The sequence below is a fragment of the Phalaenopsis equestris genome, unplaced genomic scaffold (genome assembly GCF_001263595.1).
Source record: "Phalaenopsis equestris unplaced genomic scaffold, ASM126359v1 Scaffold000002, whole genome shotgun sequence".
In the NCBI taxonomy this organism is placed as follows: domain Eukaryota; kingdom Viridiplantae; phylum Streptophyta; class Magnoliopsida; order Asparagales; family Orchidaceae; genus Phalaenopsis; species Phalaenopsis equestris.
The window spans coordinates 74,045,795-74,055,722 of NW_018164444.1; positions in this window are offsets into that span (position 1 = coordinate 74,045,795).

A 9,928-nucleotide genomic window follows, 5' to 3' on the forward strand; every position below is an offset into this window, starting at 1 on the left:
ATAATAAAACAACCAGTTAAATGTTAGTACAACCTCAATCCCTTATACTTTACTAAATTCTGCGATGATATCCGCTAAACTCATTACAAGTTTAAATGATCACTATAGTTGTAAGAAATTGATGCAAGAAACATTAAGATGTTGTCCAGCAACATATGAGGCTTTAAGGTATTAGGATTTAGTAAATCAGTCCTGAATGGTTTAAATCAGGAAAATTGTCTGGTTATACAAAATCCATTAAATCTAGTAAAACTGTTTGGCAATTTCTGCCAGGATTTAACAAGTCGTGATGGCTGTTCAAAACACTTGAAAGCCCAAAAAGTTAAATCTCAAGCCCAGCTAAGTTAAATCCACCGGGATTTAGTAAATCGAGGATTTACAGCAGAAATCCTAGGAATCCGGATTTACAGCTTACAGTAATTTATTTTGTAAAAAAAAGACAATCAGGCAGGATTCCGCTTAAATCCTGCGCAAATCATGCTTAAATCCATTGCCAAACAGCCCCCAAGTGTTTTGTAACAATAAATAACGAATAGTATTATTAAATAAACATTACACAAAATTTACCATCATGTCAATCGAATGAACACAAGTACACAACTAAGTATGGACATGCCAAGGACCAAAAGCTATCGCCTTGAACTGCATAAATTAGAATACAGCCTAAAATACAACATCAATCTGGCTTCAAAGGAGCGGGTACATTGCGAACTGAAATCAACCTCCATAACTAGAAGATGAAGCTATGAAAAATCAATGCCAAGAAACAATTTCAGCTAGAAAAACACATTTAGTTCAATAAAGCAACCCCTACCTCATTTATAGCATGGATTTATCTGGAAGTTTAAAAAAAACTCATACCCCAGAAGAAAATAAGGACAATTTACAGAGGAACAAAAAATCGGTACCCAAATATATGCGGCAAAAAACATGTTTAAAAGAAAATGAAGCGTAAATAAAAAAAAAACCTAAATTTTTCAAAAAAAAAAAAAAGTTAAGAGATCGTTGCATGGAGAAAAGGAGAAAAAAAGAGCTACAACCATTTCAATTTCAAGGATAGAAATGATAAGGGAACCAATTCTAGAGAAAAGGAGAAAAAAAGAGCTACAACCATTTCAAGGATAGAAAGGATAAGGGAACCAATTCTAAAAAAAAAAGTATATGCCGCCATGGAGGCTATTTCAAGCTGCTTGAGAACACAACATCAACATTTATAGGCAGAAGAGACAAGAACAAAGAAAGTGATGGCTTTGATTCAATCGGCTACATCGACGGCTGCACTGCACAAATTATAAATTAAAAGACTCACATAAATAGCAAAAAATAATAGGTGGCCGCGAGAACAACTGCTGGCGAAGGCGGCCGAACTACCCGAACCCTAGGCGCTTTATGCTGCGCTCGGCGACATCACTCAACGGTCTCGATAGCAGCAGGTGGCGAGTTGCGAACCGTGCGATTAAGAAATCGGAAAAAGCTTCGGATTAAAATTTACAAAGAAAACTTACATACTTAACAAAGAAAATTTACATTTTTATGTGCACGAATTTCAAAGCATATTGGGAATAAAACTTCAACAACTAAATAAAAATATCAACAAATTAAATTATGATTGAATGAAGAATCTAACTGATTAAATAAAGTATCTAATGAGATAGACTAAATGACATAAAAATTTATTGCTCTAAATTCAAGAGAGTCCAGACACTATGCTTAATGCATGAAGAGAAACTTAGAATTATATTTAGAAATCAGCTGATCTCCAATTATGTTGAATTTATAATTAAATCAAGTGTCTCGAAGAGAAGAATTCAATTTTGCTTGATTTTGATGTCATTAAAATATCAAATATTTATAAAGCTACATCCAATCAATTGAATTGTTATAAGTAGTTTGATGGAGTGGGTGATCAAAATATATGTGCTCTTTATAAAAGAAGTCTTTCACAGCATCTATACATATAACACAACTATCTTAATTAAATAGGGCTAGATCCAGAGGAGAAGACTTAAGTGAGGTATTGAGCCCTTGAGGATTCTTGAGTTCCTCCAGTGTTGGACCACCATTACAGGTCGACATCGTTATTGAACCACCGACACCCGATTGACATCGAGCCACCACCCCCGAGTCAGATTGTTGATCTCGAGTCATCGCCGCCGTATTCGACCGCCATCACCGGGCTATCATCGTCGACGGACCATCGTCACTAGACCGACATTGGGTCTTCATCAGTACTATGATTTATGAGAACATAGTCATGGAGCCACACCCGCTGTCATTAGGTTGGCATCGTCAAATCATCATTTCCCGGCTATCGCTATGCTGCATCGTCATCTCCCAATTATCATTATGACAAATCATGTCCATCCAACTGTACGATAGCGACCTCTTCCCCTGTACGAGAGAGACTAAGTTCAAATGCTTTTGCACAACTTATATTCTTCTTCGTCGCTCGGCTAAGGCACAATCAACTCTTCTCCCTCATCTTCCTCTCAGACTCGACTAGGGCACGATCAAAAGCAATGAAATTCCTTCTTCGCCAAAACCCGGAGGAGACGTTGTATCTTCCACGCACCACAAACATTCTCATTCCACGTCGTCTCTTTCTTCGTCAAGCTTCCTCTTTGTTGGCTATGTACTTACATTGACTCGACTCCTCTTGCGTCATTCTCAATTAAGTGGGAATGTAACTTATACATACAGCTTTACTTCTTCAACTTTCCGGTCTCATTCCTTTCCCCTTGTTTCATTTTCTTGACCTTCTGTTTCTCCAAACACTTTGATCTGATTGGTCGTCTCAACCTAGTCGACCGATCACTTAGGGCCAACTGCTGACCCGACACGATCGACCGACCACCTAGGTTCGACCGGCCACCCTAGCCTGGTCGATCGATCGATCACTTAGGTCCATCCGCCTACCCCAACCCAGTCGACCAATCACTGTAGTCCAATTAGCCACCCCAACCCAACATACCTCATTGACCATGACACCCGGTTGACCGCACCGGTCAAACTAATGGGTAAGTGGCCAACTTCACTTATATATTTGTGTGTTTTGCATGTGCACTTGCGCTCTTTACACCCCTCAAACGACATGTTTGAATTTCATACTTGTATGTGAACGAAAATTAAACTTTTTAAATGTTATGCTAAATGATAAACCCATTCGTATGATGAAAATTTAAACATTTTGCCTTTAGTATGTGGCTATATTTTGTATCTCAATGAGTACCGACACTTGCGGTATCACCGCGCACATATGCCACTATGTGGGTGCGATCTGATATTCGCATTTTCCAATGAACGGTGGCTAGCAATGCTAGTTTGTCGGCATGCAAATTTCCTACATGGTGGTCATACCACATCTCTTGCGGTGTAGCATTTGAACACCGCAATCCCTTTTCACGTTGTATACACCGTCAGGGTTATGCTTTAAAACCTCTGAACGATCGAGTGTATAACTTATCTGCATTTGAGTTATGTCATTTGCATGTTGTTTGGTGATCTTGTATGTCATATGTTTGTTTGCATTTGCATTTGTCTACATGCTTTGGTTGCGAGCCAAACTTAGGTGAGTGACACTGTGCTTTAACGAGCATCGTTCATCGAGTAAATCCCAGGGAGCAATGTGAGTTAAAGCAGCGGGATAAACACAAGTTTGATTGTGCTACGATCCAAGGGATCTAACTTATTTCTCCTTGTATGTTATGGGCTTGCATTTAATGGGTCTAGTTTAATATTATTGTCTTCTTGCAAGGGATTTAATGTCTCCTTGCATGTTATGGACCTTATTTTCATATCTATACTTTTGTGCTACACATGTATATTATAAGAGAAAGATATCATATGATATTTAAATTGTAAGTGAATTAATTTATAGTATGTTTGCATGTGCATGATTAGCTATAACGGAGCACCCATTAATGGCACTAATGGGGAAATACTAATGTATTCATGCACGTAAATGAAAAAGAATAGTAGCATTAATGTTTCTTAACTGACACAATTTTTAGAAGGTGTCTCTTATAGCAATTGTATAGGTATTAAATGATATTGATATGATAAATATATAAACCCATTTGAATAGCATGTTAAATGTTTATATTTATTTATAAATAAGCATAACTAACATGCATATTATTCTTTATTTTCCTTCTATTGCTATAGTTTAGAAGTACAAATATTAACTCACTTATTTATCTTACAGTAATTTTAACTAATTTATTAAGTTTAATTAAATTATCAAAAGATGAGTGAGTGATTGACTATAAAACATTTATAAAAGACGAGGATAACCATTAATGAAGTAATTTTAATTATTTACTTTAATTTAATTTGTAGTGACTCTTTCCTTTATTAAATTGTAGATAAACATAGAAAATTTAATTCACACCATCTATCCATCTGTACTTGTCTTGATTAATTTCAAGCCTCGGGTTGGGTCGTTACAAAAGTGGTATGAGAGCCAAGGTTTTTTATTAATTAATCGAATATTGATGAAATAACCAATATGATAATGATAAAAAAATTAAGGTTATCTTAAAGTAAAAATTATTATCCATTCAGACACGGTGATTTATTTGAAATCATAAAAGAAGAAAATCTGATAGAAACAGGAGTACCAAATAATGTGAACGCGAATGTCCTCACCCAAATGATGGTGACAATGACTCATTTCATTCAGGAGTCTAGATCGTAGTCTATCAAAAATGATAATACTTATGTAGATAAGTACTTCATGATATTTCAAGGTTTACGTTCACCTTTGTTCAAGGGAACTGAAGACCCAATTGAAACGGATAACTGACCGAAACATAATAGCAATCTGAAAGAAGAGCTAGCCGATCACCTGCTGCATGTTGGGGAACACATTTTTTCTTCAAAAAACACAACAACATCTCAAACAGTGAATTCGTTGACCACCTACTAGAAGGTTGGTGGACACCTTTTCTTCCTCTTTCTTTTTTCTTCTTGGAACTCCCCTTGCTCTTCTTAAGTCTACCTCTTCACCTCCCAAAAATTCCACTCCACTCAGGCACCTTTTCATAGACCCAATAAGCCCAAAATATTACCTATTTGGGACTCATAATTACCTTGTTTTTTATTTAATATGGTCCATCAGAACACAGTCCATTAATCTGTTTCCCATGGATCCCACCCCTTGATTAACTGCCTCATCCAAACTGCTTTCCCCGCACCATCAGATCTATCACTTATGGATTGATGATTTGGTAAACCAAGCAGCACCCAGGCACGCAACCAAAGAAGACCCTACACTATTGGATTTATCACCTATAGATCAATGATTTGGTAGGCCAAGCAACAAGCAGGTGCGCGACCAAAGGGGGCATGAACAAACTTAGACACATGTGCACTTTGTTGGGCAAGTGTTCGAGCTGCGTTGGTCAAACTTGTTAGGCCTCATTGACCCAATTTCAGCCCGTGAACCCAATGATAGACCCAATCCCGCTTTCTGCAAAGGGTTGAACAAAACTGTCATGTAATCACATCAACCCAACCTAACCAATGGGTCCTTTGCCTCCAGTGACCCCTCCACACTGCTGCATGCCACTCAACGACTTTGTTGTCATCCCTGAGAACACAAATAAATTCTTTTTCAAGGCCTGAGATCAAACATGTGACCCCGCGAAATGGGAAGAGGGACGCCTTGTCAAATGAGCTTTGCTCATTTTATACATATACACATATACATTATAAATTATATAAATATAAACTACAAAAAAAATTTAACACACATGTCTGCGCACTCAAACACCCACAACACACACTTTGACTATGCGGTCAACAACGACCTATATGGTTCACAACTCCTACGACTCCTAACTCTGGTTATTGTGGCTTACAAATATCATCACGACTCACCACCAAAACCTACATTACCAACTATGATCTACATAATCCACAACTCGTGTAGCTCCGACTTTGGTCTCTGCGACTTACTGACCAAAGAAAAATATGTTGAGATTTTCATGCCTATTTTATACTGATTTTGATGATACTGCACTTTAAAGAAATGTATCTTTGATGTTTTGTTGCATGTATGATGAATTATGGTCATTGGAGCAAAAAGATGCAAAATGAGCGATTTGGAGTGAAAATGACCAAAATATGAAGATTTGAACTAGGGCGCCGACGGCGAGGCTAACGATGCCGGCGACGAGATTTTCCCGAGACTCCAGCCAAATATTTTAGAAGGCTCGCCGACGGCGCCCTTTATGCCATTGACTGCGAGATGGCGGTTATCCCAATTGGTGCATTGAATGTGGACGATTTTTGGAGAGATGCTTAGGTAACTCTTGGAGAAACTCTTCTACAACTTTAAAAGAAGATTTTTGCCAAAAATTGAAGAGGAGTTCAAAGAGTTGGAAGGTTTGAACAGCGTCCAAGAGCCCCAGTAGTGTGTAGAGAGTTTAATTTAGGGTTAGATTGTGAGGAATTCTTCGAGAGATTGTAAGAGTGGAGGGAAAGTGAGAGATTTCTTCCTCTTTGCCGCTTCGAAGAAGAATTCTGTGTGCTGTAAAGAGAGGAATAGATTCAGAATAACTTCGAGGAGTTTTCTTGGAGAGGAATTAGAGATAAGTGTTATTTACTTGTTGTAGTTTGTATGATTTTGCTTTTATATATAAATTCTGAGTTTTGTCGTATCTTCCCCATGAGTTCTGAGTAGTTTTCTCTGTCTTTCTCCTTGTCTTGAAATTTTGTGATATGGTGATTTGAATTGGTTGAGCTTTAAAAATGTTAAAGAAGTTGTGATGATTTTTTCACTTCGATCTTAATTTACTTTCAATCTGACCAATTGATTTGTTAAAATATGTTGAGTTTTACAACTAAAGTGAAGATTACATCTAATATTCAAGAAGGTCAAAGCCCTTGGAAGTTGGGTGCAAATAAATAGGAAAATAAAATTATCGGGCGTAGAATTGAAGATTTTAGAGTGATAGACTAAAATCTCCAATTCGGTTCTATCGTTTGGGTGCTGAAGTGTAGATGTTAGCCCTCAGGCGAGGGGAACGTGGGAGCTCCGAAGTGAGAGCCGGTATCCTCCCAGCTAGCCGTAGATTCAATAAGCAAGCATAGAATTAGTCAATGTTTTTTATGCATGGACCAAAGGGTAAATAATATGTATGCTTCTATTTGACATAATCCAATTTGAACTGATTCACTTTAATTTCTTGACAAGGAGAAAAATGCTTTCTTATATATTGAACTTCACATTAGAAACTTTATTAGTAGAATTAGTTATTTAAGAGTTATTAAAATTACATATTTATTTCAATTGTCTATTAGTGACAGATAAGCAATTTGAATTTTATTGTTGTTATTAAGTATTGATTTTCTAAAATTTTAGTTTGTAGTCTCTAATATTACTCACTGTGGGATCGATATCTAGGACTCCATTAGAGCCCTGTATTGCTTGAGCGATACGTATATTGATAAATGTGACTATACCATTATTGAATATTTTATATATACATCTTTATCGAATCTATAATCGTTGTCAAGTTTTTGGTGTCGTTGTTGAGGAATTAAATCTTCTAGCAGCAGTATTAAATACTTGTATTTTTAAGCATATATAAAGTCACTGTCACTTACTGATGTCATCGTAGCTCACCATTACAAATTACTTGACCAATTACGACCTATGTAGTCCACAACTCATACAACTCTAGACTCCGACCCCTTCGACGTACATACATCATCACAGCTTGCTGTTATGACCTATGTGACCAACTACGACCTACACAACTCACAACTCTTACAATTTCCTATTACGACCCTTGTAGCCAATCAACGCTACAGAAGCAACCATATGTGACATACATGACCAACTTCTATCATGGATTTCAGATACAAACTATATGACAAGCTGTTGCAATAACCATCATCAATAACATTCATGACAGGCTACTACCTCTATAACAATCAATTATGACCCTTAGGCGCTTTTATCACCGAGAGCGAGGTCATAACCACCCTATTACAACTATTATCAATGAACTTTTGTTGTAAATTTATATTGATTAACTTTATAACTTCATCTCCCTAATTCAGGAGAAGAATAAACTTGCATAGTCATCGTTTATAGTGAATTATTTCAACTGGGTTATACCTTGTGTTTTTTTTCTCTTTCTAGGCTTTTATGCATAAAAATTTAAGATGTACCTTCCTACTTACTCATATTTAATTACCTAAGTGTGTGTTGGGCTTTCGTGCATCAATAAGATGATAATTCCTTACTCTGGCACAGCAGACCTTCCGATACACATCAATTGTAACTAGAGATAAGTATTTTATATCTAATTAAGATTTTAACTGAGAATATTTTTTATTTCAGATTTTTGCTATCATTATTAACTTGTACTTAAATTTTTTTTTGGTTATAAGAAATTTTAACAACCAAGAAAAATATAGTATTTACTTAATAGAAATAAGTAATACGCACACAAACAAAAATAACTAGAGACAACTACAAATTTATATTAAAAAAGTAATAAAAAAAATTGTTCTTAGTCGAATTAACAAGATATATTATATAGATGAAGTAACAAAGTTATATTTTTCAATTCATTTAGAAAATTTGAGATTATATTGTATGGCTATTTTTATTTACAATAGGTTGTCGGACAATTGGCCTTCGATGTGTGCTGGAGAATTCATGTCAAAAGAGTAATGAATTATTATCCCAGCATTGTAAGAGAATCCATTACACTAAAAAAATAAAAGTGGTAAGAATAGACACAAGTTCTTACATAGAAAATTACAAAAGGGAAAAAACCACTGGGTCTAGCCCAATAAAAAATAATCTTCTATAGCTTGATGAGTACAAGTACAAGCTCTTTTCTCACATGTAGGAAAAGGTCACGTATTTACAATATTCATATGTAGAAGAACTCGTTGCACAACAATCGGGGGTGGTTGCAGTTGTCGAAAATTGTTACACTATCTTCAAAGAGCATCTCTACGTGGTGTTCAAAACAACACAATGCTCCGTTACTCCGCGATGTAGGCCACTACTTCGCACCACACTTCATTAACACTTCATTACTCCACACTTCATTACTCCACGACGTTAGTCGCTACTTTGCACGACACTTCATTACCCCACGTCATTGGTCACTAATAATCAATGTGCTTCTTTACCACACAACATTGATCATTGTTCAACAAGATGTCTCACTACTCTACAGCATTGGTCGTTGCTCCACACAGTGCTTTGTTGCAACGAGCAGGAGATGAATGATAACATTAGACGACGATTGATGAGAAGTGGCTGATAGTGGCCAACGATGGGCGTTCGTTGGATCTTTGTTGTCGAACAAAAGACTTCAACTAATTATTCTTATGATCCTCCTCCAAGTTCAGCTCTTTGACCCCTTTCATAAGGGAGATATAACTTTATTTGTAAAGTTGAAGAGAGGCCTCTCGACAGATATGGAAGGAATCTGTACCACTTCATTAGATGACCCATAAAGATTCTTCAGACGAGTTTTTGCAAATAGTCTAATGCCTTAACTATACTGGAATTGAATGATTTTGAGCTAGTTGAATTTGTCACATTTAAATGCTCAGTTTGATAGTAAGTTTGTCAGATTTGGAATTTGTTATACTTATCAATTGGACATTAAAAGCTTCCAAAAATGATTTAATTACTTGATTTGACTTCAATCGGACTAGCTTTGATCATTGTGTTTGCCTCGTTGAGCTAGTCAAATTGACTTTAAATTTCTTGAAATCAAACTTCTGAATGATTCTTGAATGTTTAAGTTGTTTTGCATTTTGTCTTGTTTTGTTTTGTAAATAACAAAGGTTTAAGTGCTATGTCTATGTAAGCACATACCCATTGTTCTAATATATATATGTGTGTGTATATATATATATATATTATCGCCAAATACCTGGAAAGTGGGTA